Genomic DNA, 17,993 nt, shown 5'->3' on the forward strand with positions numbered 1-17,993 from the left:
AACAGCTGAGGGATTAATTAAAGTTGGACATTTTCTTTTTTGCATCCTCAAAACCTAAAGTTACTTTACATTAATGTGTGTATATATATAGAATTAAATATTACATATTTTGTGCTGCAATAAAAGTGAAACTTTACTGTGGCCTATACTAAAAGTAGACTTTCACCCTAAACCTAATGTCCTTATTGCCCTGCCTCCTCTCCTGTCCCCTCTCTCCCTTCAAATGGGTTTTTTTTTTTCGCGTAGAAAGAATTCTGGTTGGCTGCATGCACATCCAGAAAATCACCTTTATTGTAGCATTCACAAAAGCATTCCACAACACAAGTTAGAAAAAACGCATAACAGCTAATGCGCTTCAAGCCAAATCAGTGCTCAATCATTATTAAGCGCTGATCTGGCATGAAACGCTTTAGCGGTTATGCGGTTTCCCTTTATTTTTGTACTGTGGATTGCTTTTATGAAAAAAGCTACAATAAAGGTGATTTTACTGGATGTGCAGCCAACCAGAATTCTTTCTACACTATAGAGACTATGATGGACAGGGCCAGCACCTGGTAGTGCGACGGTGGATGTGGTTTAACAGGAGACCAACTTGGAACGGTGCTCATTATTTTCTGTATTTTTTATTATTGTTTTTAAGAGAAAAAAAAAAACGTGCAGGTTTCCCAGTACATGTGCACATGCTCAGATATCCCCCTAAATCCGCGCACGTGCATGGTTACCCATACGTGTGCACAAACAGGTAGCAAAGTAATCCGAGAACTATCCTTGCACATGCGTGAGAAATATCCTGCACATGCACAGATGTGCCAAAGGGCTCTTGCCAGGACCCAAAAGCTAGGTAGAGCCCCTGGGAATATCTGCGCAGATGTCTTAATTAGGGATCGATCAATTATTGGCAAAGTCGATAAATCAAGAGCCGATCTGCACTTTCCCCGATATATTGTTACCGATATTGCCGATATTTTGGGAAAGTGCTGTACCGGAGTGATGCCTGCAGCTAGAGGCATCACCCCAGTACTAGCTTCCATGGCTGGCAGTCGGCTGTCTTGTAATGACAACCGATGCGGCTGAGAAGCCGCTCGGCTGTCATTACAAGGAGCGGGAGGGGGCCTTCCGTTGCTCGCCCGGGTCTCCCGTCCCATCGGGAGACCCGGGCATCCTACCTGCACGGCCGATGTGTCTTCAATGCATTTTTAATGGGGAGGTGTGTTTTTGGTGCGTTTTTTTTTCTAACTGACCAAATATGCACCAAGCAGGATTTTTACAAAGCAATGAAACCAAAACGGACCAGAGTGAAGTGAAGACATACTTAGAATTTAAGGGCATGCATTTTTCTTGAGCCTTTCTTGCACTTTAACGCAAAAGTTCTGCAAAAACTGTTCAGTCTGAAAACAGCCTATCGGCTGAAAAGGTCCTGGACCTGGCCGAAAAAGAATTCATATTCATTTAAATTCATGATATTATTTAAAAAGTTTAATACAATCGCATATAAAAATATATATAACGGAATTTTTGTAAAATCTTACCTGTAAAATTCCTTTCTCTGAGTCATCACTTAGTTTAGTTCACTTAGTTTAATCACTCACATTTAGTTTCTTTCTGCCTAGCTACTCCTGCGGAGCGGAAGTCAATACCAAACAGTGATGATTTAGAGGCGGCGGCGACTGTCGGCGGACGTAAGAGAAATATTTTTTAAACTGTCATTGTCGTTTTCGGTTTCGGCCAAGTGCATCCTGAATTTTCAGTTTTGGCACCGGAATTTTAATTTCGGTGCACCACTAGGTAAAACATAGGGTAGAGGGGGAGTGTTGGAAGCATACAGTATGTACAGGATATTTACCTTTGCCATCCTAAAGGTTCACTTGAAAACAATTTTTTATGATTATATTTATATTACATGTGTTTTTTCAGCGGACCTAACAGCTCCTCCCTATTAATTCCAGATTGTCAGGCCTATGCTTGCATACTGGATGAAACTGTATATTGCCCATTAAAAATAAAGCAGATTTGTGGACGTCCAGTTCTTACTCTTTGCTCATTTAAAAATACTGTAACATGGACAAAAAGTGGCACAATGAAGGGGTATAGCAGGAAGAGCCAAATTAGTTTGAGGAATGAGGGGATGTATGTTATATACTTTCTACCAACTAAACAAATAAAATATAGTCATTAAAAAATATACTTTCACTGCAAATTATAAGGTCAGAAGGCTACTTCAACCCATTCAAATAATAAAGTGAACTAAGAAAAAAGTACGTACATCTCAATGATCGAAACATTCAGGGGTATGAGAAATGAATAGGTCCACACACACCTACACAGGTTGAACTGGATGGACTATTGTCTTTATTCAACCTCACCTACTATAACTATATGTAAGTATAAACTATATGTAAGTATAAAAGCAACAAAATAGATCAGGCAGTTGTGCATATTTCAGAGCAACCACTAGAGGGCAGCGTTGTCCTATTTTATGAGCTATTAGATGTCCGCTATAACGGTAAGATTCACCATGACAAGGATAAAAAGCTATGTTTGGAAATCATCCTGTACTGTGACCTGCCTTGGTTGGTGTAACAATAAATTGTGCACATGCACTAACATAATAAAAACAACAGCTACATAAACTGAATTCTTCTCAGTCTAATAATCCCAGAAGTAATGCTTCTCACTCTCTTCACAAGTCAAAGGTTAAGGTTTGCAGTCATCCTGACTTCCCCGGAGAATTCCAATGTCCACTGAAGCTTAGTGGCTGACTGAATGAGATCAAATTCCAATTCCACCTTGTAATTTATCTATATTTTAGCAAGATACTTTTACTTTCAGGCCCTCCAGAAGGGCAGGTTTTAATAAAACGTATAAAAGAAAAGAAAAAGGAGGCGCAAACACCTAGTGCATTACCCGTGGTCACGGTTTCTAAAATTTTAATAAAATGCCAAATGCATACTCACAGACATGAAGATATTTAAAATCGTGTTACAAGAATCCATCACACATGAACTGGAACATGTCCTTGAAGATAGGACCGCTAACGTGTTTCGGGAGTCAAGCTCCCTTCCTCAGAAGGGTTGTCCCCAGAAATGTAATAAGAGGGGAAATCTTCCGATGTGGACACTAGTTCTGGTGGCCTGGGGGTCCCCAAGGAATTCCCTTAATTTGGAGGGATTTCTTCTCACTTTCTGTTTTGGCTATGGGACATGAAATGAAGGGAAATCTACGCAATGGGACATAGATGGAGGAAAAAAAATATCTAACAGGGTTATTAACCTCCCTTGCTCAATCCAAAATGAAAAAAGTTTTGCCTATAGTTCTACTTTAAATTCTAAAAAATGAACACCTGCAGAATGAAGCAGTTAAAGGAGATGTACAGCCAAAGCACGTTTGGCTGTACATCTCCGACGAATCACAGGAGTGCAGTTCAATTTGCACTCCTGTCACCCGTTGTCAGCCCGCTCTCTGCTGACGTCAGAAAAGTCAGACCAGGCACCGCGTCGTCATGACCACAGAGTCGGAATCCGCCAGGTCCCTGGACCAACAACCGGCTCAGACTCTCAGCGAGCCGCTGAGAGCCTGAGCCGGCCGCTCCCCACCCCAGCGCTCCAGTAAACGAGGAGGAGGCAGAGCTGTGAGCTGCTGACTGATAGTCAGCAGCTCTCTGCTCACAGAGCTGTGAGAACTGAGCGATTGCGGTGATTGATCGCTCAGTTCTCAATGTAGAGGCGCCGGGGGACCGATGCTGCATCCACCTAGGTAAGTATAATACTGGAAAAAATGTAAAACCCATATATCACATGAAAATACTTAATCAGGTTCCCGAATAGCAAAAAGACTGGTTTTCTCCAGATTAAGAAGTCATACACTCGCCTCTACAGTGGCATGCCTCGTTTTAGTGCTGCAGCCTCGGTCAGATTCTTCATCATAGCTGTGCTAAGTGATGATGTAGGGGTTGGAAGAAGAAAATGCATCACACAGCAGGGGACACTCCCAAAAGTCAGGAATGATGAAAATAATACCACAGGCTTCATGGCTTCAACGAGGGAAGGGGAGGAGTCATGGGCCGCCGGAGTGGTGAGTATACTACCTCCTCTCTTGTAGGGAACTGGCCATTTAAATTGATTAAGAAAACCGATAGGGTCTCTAAAGCAGGTCACAATTTTCACCTTGTTTTGCAAAATTAAATATGAAGGTGATTTAGACAACCAGGCCTCCATATAACCTCATAAGAAAGTGAGGACACTAGTCAAAGCTAAACTACAGGCAAACTGCTAAATTCACATTTAAAATAAATAATTGGGAACCAGTATTTCTGCCAAAAGGTTAATAATTCTATGCAGCCAGTCTTGTGATTCAGAGTTCTGCAGAACTGTACACCAAGTAGAGTGATCTACTCGCTGAGACCTCTTTGCAGATAAATCTGCACTTAAGAAATATATCCTGGTTTTAACCTATTTAAGCTTGTGACTGGCCAATAATGGAGCAGTAATACACTTTATAAGATTGGTACTCCACTCTCTCCTGCAATTGCTGGATGAAAACCATAATGCAAAATATTAGGGCCTGACTGGGTTACAGTGTTACCTCTATCTTTCCCAGACCAAAAGGCTTCAGGAGGATAATAAAAAAGCATTGAACCAGCGTCACTCTTCTAAGTTAAGAAGCCTTAACGAGTGCCTTCTCCATTTAAGTCCTTAAAAAAGGTTTCGCTTTATTAAATATTTTAACTTTTATATCTAGTTTAACCACTTGCCGACCGCCGCACGACTATCTACGGCGGCGGTCAGCCCCTCACAGGCAAAGTGACGTAGGTCTACGTCGCTCGCCTGTGAGGGTTTAGGGAGCGAGCGCGTGCCGCCGGAGGCGCGCTCCCGCTCCCGCGTGGTCACGGACCTCCCCGCGCGTGTGACCGGCGGACCCGATCGCCGCCGGCCACTCTGCGATCGGCGGGGGAGAGGGAGAAAGTCAGGCAGCTTGTGTAAACAAGCTGCCTGTCATTCTCCTCTCTGTATGAGAGCTGATCACATGGATCTACTATGTAGATCCATTGATCACTCCGCATACAGTTGAAGCCACAGCCAATCACAGTTAGAATCACGCCCCTAGGGACACACACAGCCCCTCCCTCTCAAATAAAGTTAACCCCTTCACTACCAGTGTATTTTTACAGTAACAGTGCATATATATAGCACTGATTACTGTAGAAATGTCACTGGTAACCCCAAAAGTGTCAAAAATGTCAGTCAAGGGTCCGATCTTTCCGCCGCAATGTCGCAGTACCGCAAAAAAAATCGCAGATCGCCGCCATTACGCGTTAAAAAAAAAAAACAACAAAAATGACAAAAATCTTTCCCTTTGTTAGTAAACGCAATAACTTTTGCGCAAACCAATCAAAATACGCTTTTTGCGATTTTTTTTACCAAACATAGGTAGCATAAAACAAATTGGCCGAAAATATTAAAAAATTTTGATTTTTACATTTTTTTTGGGGGGAATTTCATATAAAAAAAAGGGAAAAATATTGCTATTTTTGCAAAATTTACGCTCTTTTTTTGTTTATAGCGCGTGATCAAAAAATCGCACAGGTGATCAAATACCGCCAAAAGAAAGCTCTGTTTGTGGGAAAGAAAGGACGCCAAATTCGTTTAGGTACAGCGTCGCACGACCGCGCAATTGTCCGTTAAAGTCACGCAGTGCCGAATCGCAAAATACCCTCTGGTCGTTTAGCAGCCAAATCCTCCGGGGCTTAAGTGGATAAAACAATTTCAAGGTACTAAAAAAAAAAAAAAAAAAACATAAAAAAATAAAAATAAAATTTGATATATATATATATATATATATATATATATATATATATATATATATATATATATATATATATATATATGTGTTATTCTGTAGAGTAGGAGAACTGATAGTAGGGTCTCTTCCAAGGTATTGCATGCAGTGGACTCCAGTGACGGTCGTGCTTACAGTAGTGTGCAGACAGCAGATAACATACCTGTAATGGTGCCGGCATCTCTGTATTCTCTTGGATCCAGCGCATCTTCAACAAGCACAGCTTCGCTTACATAGTGCTCTTCATGAATGCCTGTGGCACAGGCTAGGACTGCATGGTCACCACTCTCTTCAGGAACGGGCACGGTGACGGCCAAGGTGTCGTGGTGCACAGCTGTGGGGTCCAGCTTGGCAGGTTTCACGGGGATGTGCAAACTGCCATCAGGTGAAGCAGTGTTGGAACCCAGGTCTAGTGCTCCATAAACGAATACAGACTTGATTGTAGAACCACCAGCTGCCAGATAGCTGCAAAATAGGAAAAAAAAAAAAAAAAGTTTTAAATTACCTATGAGTTATTATTACTGTGGCAGCAGCATAATTCACTATGTTACAACGTATGGCTTCAAAGTAGCCATTTTATGGCATAAAGGCTGGGTTTTAAAGACCAACTAAACATTCACATTAGTCCATTCACACTTGTGCGACTTAAAAATTGTGTGATTTCATTTGCGAGTTTATCCTGCGACTTGATGCGTCTTTGGACGAGTATATTTGTTACAAGTTTGGCTTTGACCAGTGTGATCGTTTGGTTTGTGCTCCACAAAGTCGCTAGACGTGCAGAATGGAAAATTCTAACTAATTCCAAATTTTCAGAATGATTGGAACTCAAAATCAGCCAAAACACGGCGTCCTTATCAACCAATGACTCATCAGCTGTAAGCGGGTTTTTTTCCACTGACAGCTGATTGTAAAAAAAAAAAAAATGAAAAAAATGGCCTGCGGTCCTACCCTCCAAACTCCAAAATTAAAAAAGAAAAAAAACCGACATGAGGTCACCTAACAAAATCCATACCAGATCCTTATCCGAGCATACAGCCGGCAGGACAGGAAGTGGGGGGGGGGGGGGTCACGAGTGAACGCTCCCTCCTCCTGAACCATACCAGGTCACATGCCCTCAACATGGTGGCCAAACCCCCCCCCCAAAAAAAACACCTTGTCCCCATGTTGACGGGGGCAAGGGTCTTTTCACCACAACCCTGACCGGTTGTTGTGTTGGTCTGTGGGTGGGGGTCTGTTGGAATCTGGAAGCCCCCCCCCTTCCCCATGTGAATGAGTATGGGGTAAATAGTAACCCTACTCATTAACCAAAAAAGTGGACAGAGGTTAAACATAGTGTCATGTGTATTGAATCCTAGCCGATTTGTGTGTAATGGGTCCCTGTGGTGGCCCTTGAGCATTGAGACCCCGTTCACACTTGAGCGTTTTTCAACTCGATGCTCAGAAACGATCAACAAGCAAAATCCCACTCATTTTAATGCCCCCTGTTGATATTTGAGTGTTTTGTTACCTGTGGCAAAACGCCTGTCGCTCAAAAAAGTATGAGCTACTTTTCTGGCAGATTTTTTCAGGCATTTTTTTTTTCAGGCTCTATCAGCTCAAACAGAAGCTCCCCTCCCTTTTCTAGTATCACTTCACACAGGTTTTCATTGGCAACAGCAAAAAATGCCTAATTTGGCAAATCTGCCAATTAAAAAAACACCTTAAAAAAAATTAATAATCAAAGCCTATTTTTACAAATTTGGTAAAAAAAAAAAAAAAAAAAACACCTAAAAACACCTGAAAATGCTCAGCTCAAGTGTGAATGTAGCCTGAATAATACAATTTTTAGGGTTATGAATCAGCTTGACAATATTTTATCGATTTTTCATGTATTGTAATCCAATTACCCTACCAGAACAGTATCTCTCCTGCACTCAAGTGATGTGCGAGAAGGTGAATAATCTGAATGGCCTTTTGCACACAGGCTTGTGGTCTTGCTGCCCCTCAGGTCTAAAGGGTAGCCAATTATACTGAAAAACAAGAGAAGGGCACACCAACCTCGTGTATTATCACTAAAAGTTTATTAAAATCCAAAAAGGTAGCATACATTGTACTGACAAACGTAAGATGTATACACGTATGAAGAGATTAGAGACCTATCACCTCCAGGATACTCCTAAACTGCTGGATGATGTGATGGTATCCGGAATGGTCTGGCTCGAGTAGCACTTTTGGGTCTGAAGAAGAGGGTCCTCCCTCGAAACATGTCAGGCAGAACATCTTGGGATACCATCACATCATCCAGCAGTTTAGGAGGATCCTGGAGGTGATAGGTCTCTAATCTCTACATGTGTATATACATTACACCTTTGTGAGTACAATGTATGCTACATTTTTGGATTTTAATAAACTCTTTTAATGGTAATGCACAAGGTTGGTGCGCCATTCTCTTGTTGTTGTTTTCCAATTAACCTACCAGAAGGTCTTTAGTGCGTCGGAGGAATCCCGAGTACCCGGAGGTTTCCATACAAGCACAGAGAGAACATGCAAACTCTAGTGTAGGTAGTGCAATGGTTGGGATTCGAACCAACGACCCTAGTGCTGCAGCCAGGTGAAAGTGCTAACCAGCCACTCTGCTGCCCATTTAAAGTCATTTATTTATGTTATTCACCTGAAAAGACCTCACTATTGTAGATATCCAAAATGCCAGAGACTGCTGCTGGGCGCTACCATCTTGAAGGCAACGTCAGCAGCATTAGCAGACTAAGAGGTTACATTCTATTGTATTTCCCGTCTCCCCTACCCCTGGTAGCTACATAAGAATGTATGTAGAATGATGAGAGGAAGGGTGGAGGAGCTGGGGCAGCACAGAAAAGTAATTGGACACTCCCATAGGACGAGATAGCTATGATGTAGCAAAAGGGAGGGGGGGCTCTGGCTGTGCTAAGGAGTCAACTCTTTCGAGAGTAGTTAAATTCCCCAAAAAGTTCAAAGGCACTTTGCAAGTGAATGAAAACATGGTTTATGGAGGGGAGGAAAAAATGCTGCAAGTAAATATTTCAAATGCTGGATATTTCTGTGCATTCACCTGTAGTTTTTTTTTTTTTTTACTCTGGTGACCGGGTCTCTTTATATTGATTACAGATATATATTTAAAATCAAATCCAGGGGGGCGAAATTGATAGTACAGGGACTTATTTGTTCCATTGTGCTGCACTGGCAAACAATTCAAAATTAATGAGCTGGTCTAAAAAAAAAAAATTAACATTTAGGCCCCTTTCACACTTGTGTGACTTGTCCTGCGATTTAGGACTGCAAAGTCACATGACAAGTCGTTCTCTATGATTTCCAATGAGTACCGTTCATATCTGTACAACTTCAAGTCGCAATGACTTCAAAGTAGTCCCTGCACTTTTTTGGCCGATTTTAATGCGTTGTGAGGTCCAAAGATATATGCATTGCTTCAAGTCACGTCAAAATCGCGGCAGCAAAATCACGGTAAAAATCGTGTGACTTTTAATTCTCACAAGTGTGAAAGGGGCCTTATATAGTCTTTGCCTTTAGGCTCCATTCGCACCTAAGCATATCGTTTTAGGCATTTTTTTGGGGCGTTTTCAGGTGTTTTTAGGAAGGCATTGACATCTAACAAAAACACTTGTAATCTGACAAAAAAGAAGCTCATGTACTTTTTTGAGCTTAGGGCGTTTTTCTTCAGGCAACAAAACGCTCATATGTGAACAGGGGCCATTGAAATGAATGGGATTTTGCTTGTTGGGCGTTTTGAGACTTCAGTGATGAGCGTTTTACGAGCTGAAAAAAGCTCAGGTGTGAACAGGACCTTAGGTCTATCAAAACGTGTCTCTTTTCATGCAGCAACACTCGTGTATTTTGCTTTCAATTGAATGTTCAAGAAGTAGAAAACTCAATTACTGCCTACATGGATGATCCAAATCAATGCTTTGTAGTTTAGTATATGGGCCCGCTCCCACCTACGCATGTTTGTTACCATGCACGATGCAACCCACATTGAGCAGTGTGAATCCAGCTAAACGCTTTGTCCAGTATGGTCTTGGATTATCCTTGCAAAGCAAGGACAGCTAGCTTACAGGCATTAAAACAGCTGTGACATATTTGCTTTATGTCACGTCTAGTTCAGCTGTTGCCAGCTAATTGCCTGCATAATGTAACCCCTGAAACACGGACATTATGGATAAATATGTTTCTAATTACAGCAAATTTAAAATATGTCAATATTTGCGTACAGTGTTGCATGACTGCGTAATTACCAATTAAAGTAGGGCAGTGCTGAATAGCAATAAAAGCCCTGGCCATGAAGGGGGTAAAACCATCTGGAGGTCAAGTGGCTACTAAAGAGAAATCCTCTTTAGATGTAAACAGTCTTTGGGTGAGCCACAATGGCAGTGCAGTTTACATTCTCGAGTACCAATCACGCACCTGCATCTCCAGAGTATAAAGGCCTGTCACAGTTGGGAACTTTAACCACTTTAGCTATGGAAGCTTTTACCCCTTTCCTTACCAGGCCATTTTTTGCAATATGGCACTGCGTTATTTTAACTGACAACTGCGCGGTCGTGAGATGCTGTACCCCCCCAAAAAATGGTTGTCCTATTTTCCCCCCACAAATAGAGCTTTTTTTGGTGGTATTGGATCACCTCTGCTGTTTTTGAAAAAAATATATATTTTTTTTTTTTACTTTCGGCTATAAAATATATCCAATAAAATAAAAAATTGAATTTCTTCATCAATCCAGGCCATATGTATTCTGCTACGATTTTGGTAAAAAAAAAAAAAATCCCAGTAAGCGTATATTGATGAGCCTATATTGAGTGGGACTGCAACACTGCGGTGGACAAATCTGACACTAAGTGACATCAATACAGTGATCAGTGCTAAAAATAAAAAAAATAAAAAAAATGCACTGTCACTGTATAAATTACACTGGCAGGGAAGAGGTTAACATCGGGGGCGATCAAAGGGTTAAGTGTGCTCCTAGGGAGTGCTTGGGGGAATGGGTGCACTAGAGGAAAACAGAGATTCATATTTCACAAGATCTTCATTTTCCTCTGTGACAGAACAGCGGTTTGCCTTGTTTACAAAGGCAGACCACCGTCGGAGTAATCGGCGGGTCCTAGCCGCCATGGCGGCTGCGGACCCGCTGATTGGCTCCTGCTGTGTCCAATCAAATCGGGAGTGGGTGGTGTGCGTGCGCACGTGCCCCAGATCCTACGCACACAATTACATACAAGTACGTGATTTTGTGCAGCCGGGCTGCCCTGTCGCACTATATATGCGGCAGGCAGTTCGGAAGTGGTTAAAGCAGACCTTTATTACAATCACAATATAAACTCAATCAGTAAAAAATACCCCATAATTTCATAAAGTTGCCAGTGAAACGGTCTAGCCTGCATTTTCAGTGTAGGAGGGTATTCTGATACTGCCGTATATTTGAGTAGCCTCAGATTACTACCCAGCTCCACTTTTGCGCACAGCCAATAAACTTTTGTTTTACATAACACCCACAGATCAGCACAGCCTGGGTTAGGGAGACTTAAAAGAAGAACTCCAGCTTTTCCTCCCCAAAAAACAGTCACATTGTGCATGGAAATAAATCACAACGCCGCTGTCAGTTTGTGTGTAATTTACCTCCTTTAGCTGTATAAAAGCAGGTTCCTGTGTCTGTGATGTCACTACTCTTCATTGAATTTCAAAGTGCTCTGACTTCCAGTTTCCTTCCTTTTCCAATCCTGATACTACATCTCCCATGACCCTTTGAGCCTCTGTAGCTTCAGGGCGGGTTATGGGGTCACTTGTACCAGTTCTGGGAGTTGATGTGGGTGGGTTCTAGGGTTACTGCGGGGATTTCTGGACCTTAACGTTGGTGGTGAAAGGTGTAAATGTGTCATACCTCCTCCTGTGTCATTCCTGTCTTGCAGCATGCCAAAGAATAATTGCTTACTACAAGACTACAGAGGAAGGGCTATGGGAGGGTATTATGAAGGGGTTTTCTTCATATGTAAAAGAATCACTTAACGAAGAGCAGGGCCACGGGAGGGCAGGATCTGAGGGGTGGGACTCTCCCTGTTCACACTGGTTGGGATATTTAATTGTTATCCCTTCAGTCGTTCCACAGCTAGCTTTCAGAACAGGCTTTGCATGAAGGGGTTTCATTCTTGAACAATGCTGTGATCTGTGAAGTGGGATTTGGGAAGTTTGGACTCTTCCTGTAGATGTGACTGGGTGGGATTGAATGTTAATTAGGATGTATTCCATACCACCCACCATCAGAGCTGTGAAGGAAGTTACATCGTTTGCAGAGACTCTAAAGGGGAGTGTACAGACTCCAGCTCCTGCAGGAAGTGGTGGAATGGACAGTCTATCAGCAGGACATACAGAGTGCTACATGGTACAAAGCCACAACTAAACCCAGATATCAGGGTATCTGCAGACAACAGAGCAACATGGTACAAAGGTATGATCTATGCTGGGATTGTTCATTCCATTCAGTTCTAGTGAAAAGAAAGTTGGAATTCTGCTCTAAGCTGGCAATATACTCAAATGAAAATATGGAAATTCTCATCAGTACATGTAACGACATGATGAATGTCATGTGAAACTACTTCTGGACTGGAAGGATTTACCCCCAAACGATCAGGCCATTTTTTGCGATATGGCATGCGTTACTTTAACTGAATTGCGCGACTGAATTGCGCGTACAAGTACACTAATAAAATTGATGGTCCCCCCTATAAATAGAGCTTTCTTTTGGTGGTATTTGATCACCTTTGTGGTTTTTATTTTTTGCGCTATAAACAAACAAATAGCGACAATTCTGGAAAAAAAAAACACCACAATATTTTTTACTTTCTGCTATATAAAACATTCCCAATAAAAAAAAAAATAAAAATCTAAATTTTTTCATCATTTTAGGCCAATTTGTATTCTGCTACATATTTTTGGTTAACTAGGGGAAAGATTTGTCATTTTTTTTTTTATTTTTTTTTTACTAGTAGTGGCGGCAATCAGTGATGTTTAGCGGGACTGCGACATTGCGGCGGACAGATCGGACCACTAACTGACATTTTTTACATTTTTGGGGGGACCAGTGAAATTACTACAGTATTCGGTGCTAAAAATATGCACTGTTACTGTATTAATGACACAGGCAGGGAAAGGGTTAACATCAGGGGCGAGCAAAGGGTTAAATGTGTCCCTGGGGGGCTTTCTAACTGTGGGGGGGGCTTGCTGCAAGAACACAGAGACCTGTGTTCCTAAATAGGAGGAACACAGGATCCCTGTGTTCATAACTGACAGAACAGCAGTCTGCCATGTTTCCGTCTCCACAGTGAGCGATGGCGGGCGCCCGGCGGCAATCGCGGCCGCTGGACCCGCTAATCAGCTTCCCCTGTGGTGAATGGGCACGTGCGCTCCCCCCCACAAAGCAACGTGGTGGTCAAGTGTTTAAAGAACATTTGTTTTTAACATTCAATTCTGGAGTGAATAGATTTTGTCAAACTAAAACTACATTCACTGTTTGAAATTAGTTTCCATCGTGCTCCTTCAAACTTTCTTCGGTTGAAAAAAAAAAAAGGAACGACGGTTTGACCCCGCCGACTAAGAAACAAAAGGCATATTCTTAAAATTAACATTATCCAACTAAATTCTACTAGTGCAGCGTTTCCCAACGGAACCCTAGGGCTTTGGGAGAACAAAATTGGGGTTCCGAGACAGTTTGCCACATCCAAGATGACCGCCGCCTGCTGTTCCCGGAAGGTTGGAAACAGCAGAGATCGCGCAACCGCAATCTCCTGGGTGATTTTAATCCCGCCCTGATATCAGCCCTGCCATTAGCCAGCCCACACTAGCGTCTGCCCTGTTACCAGCCCTGCCATTAGCTAGCCCACACTAGCGTCTGCCCTGTTACCAGCCCTGCCATGATCAGCCAGCCACTTACAAAGCTCGTATATGAGAGAGCCCGCCCAGCCATCAGCGATTTTCTATCACTCGTGGTAGAGGAGTGATAGAGTGGAGTTCATTGCTAAAGCTCAGTTATTGTCAGATAGAAATCTCTGTTAGGTAGGGACATTGAAATACTGTCGGGGGCATTGTAAGACTCTGGCAGGGGCATTGTAAGACTCTGGCAGGGGCATTGTAAGACTCTGGCAGGGGCATTGTAAGACTCTGGCAGGGGCATTGTAAGACTCTGGCAGGGGCATTGTAAGACTCTGGCAGGACTCTGTCAACAATTAAACCAGATATAAAAAGAATTTTCCAGCAAAAGACATTACAGGCTGCTCATTGGAAGGTTTGCACTGCGCAACAGCGCACATTTTTTTTGTTGGGGTTCCAAATTTTTGCTATACCATGTCAAAGGGTTCCAAGGGAAAAATTAATTGGTAAACCCTGTACTAGTGTATGGTCAACTTTTGCCCCCATTATCATTTCTGCAATTTGTCATGCACCTGCAATGCACAACAGTAGAAATTTTTGCTATGGTGACCATTCACAACATTGCAACATGGTGCTGTGTGATTTTTGATAAGGTGTGGGTCCTTTTTTGGTGCCAAGCAGTTCATTATTGCCCCCCATCCCCCAGACTTCAATGGAAGCGCAAAGAAAACTCATGTACATCATCATTGGCAAAACAAAAATGCATAACGCATGAAAACTCATCAAAATGCGTATAAACCCACTACAAAAATGCACTGAAAGACATATAGATTATGTAGCAGCACTGGTGTGAACCTAAGCTAAGATACCACTTGTCACATGACTGGATCTGAAATTTCGCAATCAGTACGGATTCAATCAACAATATCCAGTGGTTGGGGATAGTCTTTTCACTCTAGATCCGGAGTCTCCAAACTACAGCCGTGGGCCTCATACAAAAATGTATCAGGCCTGGAATTCAGATCAGTGGCATATCTTATGACTGAGGATTCAGATCAGTTGATCTCTGCTACTGATGAGAACCCTGATGTTTGGGGGGGGTTGGACTCTATTACATATTGAGATGGTGTAGGTAGATAAACTATGCACCACATTACAAAGCAGTATATAATTCAAAGAACGAAGAAACAGAAAATGGGACGTTAAAGGTGCTATTATATGTATCCAACACAGAACCTCATAACATCCAAAAATAACTATACAACCCTTTTTAAAGAGGAAGTAAACCCTCCTCTGCAACTTTTACCTATAGGCAAGCCTATGATAAGGCTTACCTATAGGTACTGTAAATACCTCCTAAACATGCACCGTTTAGGAGATATTTACCTTACATGCAGCCAGTGACATCACTGGCGCATGCGCTCTGAAGGAACGGCCGCTGGTGTCGTTCCTTCAGAGCCCCGTGCCGTGACCGTCGGCTCCCGCACGCGTGCGCGGGAGTGACGTCACCGCGGCTCCAGCCAATCAGATGGCCGGATGCCGCGATCACGGAAGAGGGGCGACTGAACATGTCGCCCATCATAGAGGTAAGCGGGCGGCACGGCGGGGGCTCGTTCTAAGGTAAGTATTTCATAATGCGATGCATACTAGCTCATTATGTGTTTCTCTTTCAGGTTAAAAATAAAAAAAAAGTTTGAGTTTACAACCTCTTTAACATAGCGGAAGTATCATGACACCATAATCAATTCATAGTGTTGTCTTTTGAGAAGTGAATTGCTGAAGGATGTGCGGTTTTAAATCTACGCGTTTCACAAAGAGGAGCTTCATCAGGACAGCAGGGAACATATAAATATGGAATAGTGCTGTACACTGCAGAAATCAACAAAGAAAATTTCCCAGCTCACTTACCAGGCAGCCTGCAACAAACTGAACTGTCCTAACAGTTCACATTAAAACCAGGGATTTCGTTTGCACACATTTGCTTATTTGCATTCGCACATTTGCATATGCTTAACCACAGGATTTTGCTGTCTTACGTCTGGGCCACTTTTTGCGATTCGGCCCTGTGCGATTTTAACTGACAATTGCGCGGACGTGCGACGCCGTACCCAAACGAAATTTACGTCCTTTTTTTCCCCACAAACAGAGCTTTCTTTTGGTGGTATTTGATCACCTGTGCAATATTTACTTTTTGCGCTATAAACAAAAAAAGAGCGTAAATTTTGAAAAAATAACAATATTTTTTTATATAAAATTCCCCCCCCCCCCCCCCCCCAAAAAAAATTTAAAAATCAAAATTTTTTTTAATTTTTGGCCAAATTGTTTTCTGCTACCTATGTTTGGTAAAAAAAAAAAAAAAATCGCAATAAGCGTATTTTGATTGGTTTGCGCAAAAGTTATTGCGTTTAATAACTAAGGGAAAGATTTATGTCATTTTTGGTGTTTTTTTTTTTTTAACGAGTAATGGCGGCGATCAGCAATTTTTTTTTGCGGGACTGCGACATTGCGGCGGACAGATCGGACCCTTGACTGACATTTTTGAGACTTTTGGGGGTACCAGTGACATTACTACAGTAATCAGTACTATAAATATGCACTGTTACTGTAAAAATGACACTGGCAGGGAAGGGGTTAATTTTTATTGGTGATCAAGGGGTTAATGTATGCCTGGTGCTTACTGACGTGTGTGGGGGGAGGTGACTGAGTGACACAGGGACAGATCACAGGTTGAGCTATGCTGAACCCTGCAATCTGACCCTGCCTGTCACTTAGGAGATCCGCCCGCTTGTGTTTACACAAGCAGGCGGATCTCCACACTCGATTCCCCGACGATCGGGGAAGAGTGGCGGCGATCGTCACCGCTCCTCCCCTGTCCCGACTCCCGCTGTGACTGAATACAGCAGGAGCGAGCCTCTGGCGGCGCGCGCGCGCCGCCGAGAAGGGGGAATGTCTGGTGACATTCTACGTCACCAGACGTTATCGAGCCACTTTGCCGCAGTAGAGCTCTAGTGAGCAGTGGGGAAGTGGTTAATGTGCAGAGCCACTTCATGGCACCCCTGTGTACTGCAGTCTTAACTCTATAAATTTCGAGAGTCTCCAAAGTTGGAGCGCATACTGTATATATAATAATGGGTAGATTGAGGCTCGGTTCACACTGATGCGATGCGGGAAGGCTGCGAATTCGCAGCCTGTTCCCGCATCGCACACGCACCCCCGGCAGTTCACACTGCCATATGCGATCCGCTGGGGGTGTCAATGTAATCTTAACGACACCCCCAGTTTGATCGCATATCGCAGTGCGATCGTGCAGTTCGCACAGGATCGGATCGCACAAGTGTGAACCGCTGTGCGATCCGATCCTGATGCGGCAGCAAAAATGCCTCCAGTGCGCTCCGACATGACATGCGAACCCCGCACACGCAGAAGTGTGAACCGGGGCTGAGGGCAGGTAAGGCTGGAGGGAGCCAACCCCTCCTTAAAAAGGTACAAGAACGCACTGGACACCCACCAATAGCACAATGGCAGCGAAGGTATCCAGAGGGGAGTCTGATAGGATAGAAAGGCTTCTGATGTGATAGGGGGTTCTGCTGTGAAGGGAAGACTTATGATGTAAAGTTTCAGTGTGTTAATTAATTTAGAAATCTCAATATATATATATTTTTTTTTTTTTTAACGTTCCGCAAATGTTTGTAAAATATATACTGTGGCTCTCCTACTGAAAAGTTTGTAGATCACTGCTCTAGATAATAATTATACAGCTAATGGAGCTACAGATTTCACTTACAGCACGCAGCTGAGGAAGCAATGTAAATTTGATGGTCTGGACATTTTTCTATGCAGGTTCTGCTTTTAATAGACACCAAAACTGCTGATTTCCTGCTTGCGATTACTCAGCGATGGCAGCAAGGAATCCTAACATTCTATACTGCTCTACAACATGCAATCCGTCTTCACTTGTGACATCTACAAATAATAAAAGAGCATTTCTGCCCAGGCCCAGGGGTCCCAGCGGGGAGATAGAAGAATAGCCTATGGAAGGGGTGTCAAACTCAATTTCATCACGGGCCGCATCAGCATTATGGTCGCCCTCAGAGGGCCGGTTCTATCTGTAGCCCACCACTATCAGAAGTCAGGAGTCCCCACCCTGCCATACATCACAGTGCACCCCCTTTACCTGCTGCTGGGAATAAGCTGGAGGCAGAGCTGGGAAGCAGCAACTGCAGGGTCTGGATGAGTGCTGGAGTCAGCTGCCAGAGTCCGTTGAATGCTGA

General features: G+C 43.0%; 1 protein-coding gene across 3 annotated transcripts in view; it reads right to left on the reverse strand.

Annotated features, from left to right (window-relative positions):
• The window catches only part of TRAK1 (trafficking kinesin protein 1), a 326,839-nt gene that overhangs the window by 196,750 nt on the left and 112,096 nt on the right, over positions 1-17,993 (reverse strand). For all 3 annotated transcript variants that reach the window (XM_082258136.1, XM_082258142.1, XM_082258144.1), the window contains one exon: positions 5,999-6,300. The gene's annotated coding sequence lies outside the window, so the exon portion shown is untranslated. The remainder of the gene's footprint in view (positions 1-5,998; positions 6,301-17,993) is intronic.

Source organism: Pelophylax lessonae (assembly GCF_965119305.1).
Source record: "Pelophylax lessonae genome assembly, chromosome: 5".
In the NCBI taxonomy this organism is placed as follows: Eukaryota; Metazoa; Chordata; class Amphibia; order Anura; family Ranidae; genus Pelophylax; species Pelophylax lessonae.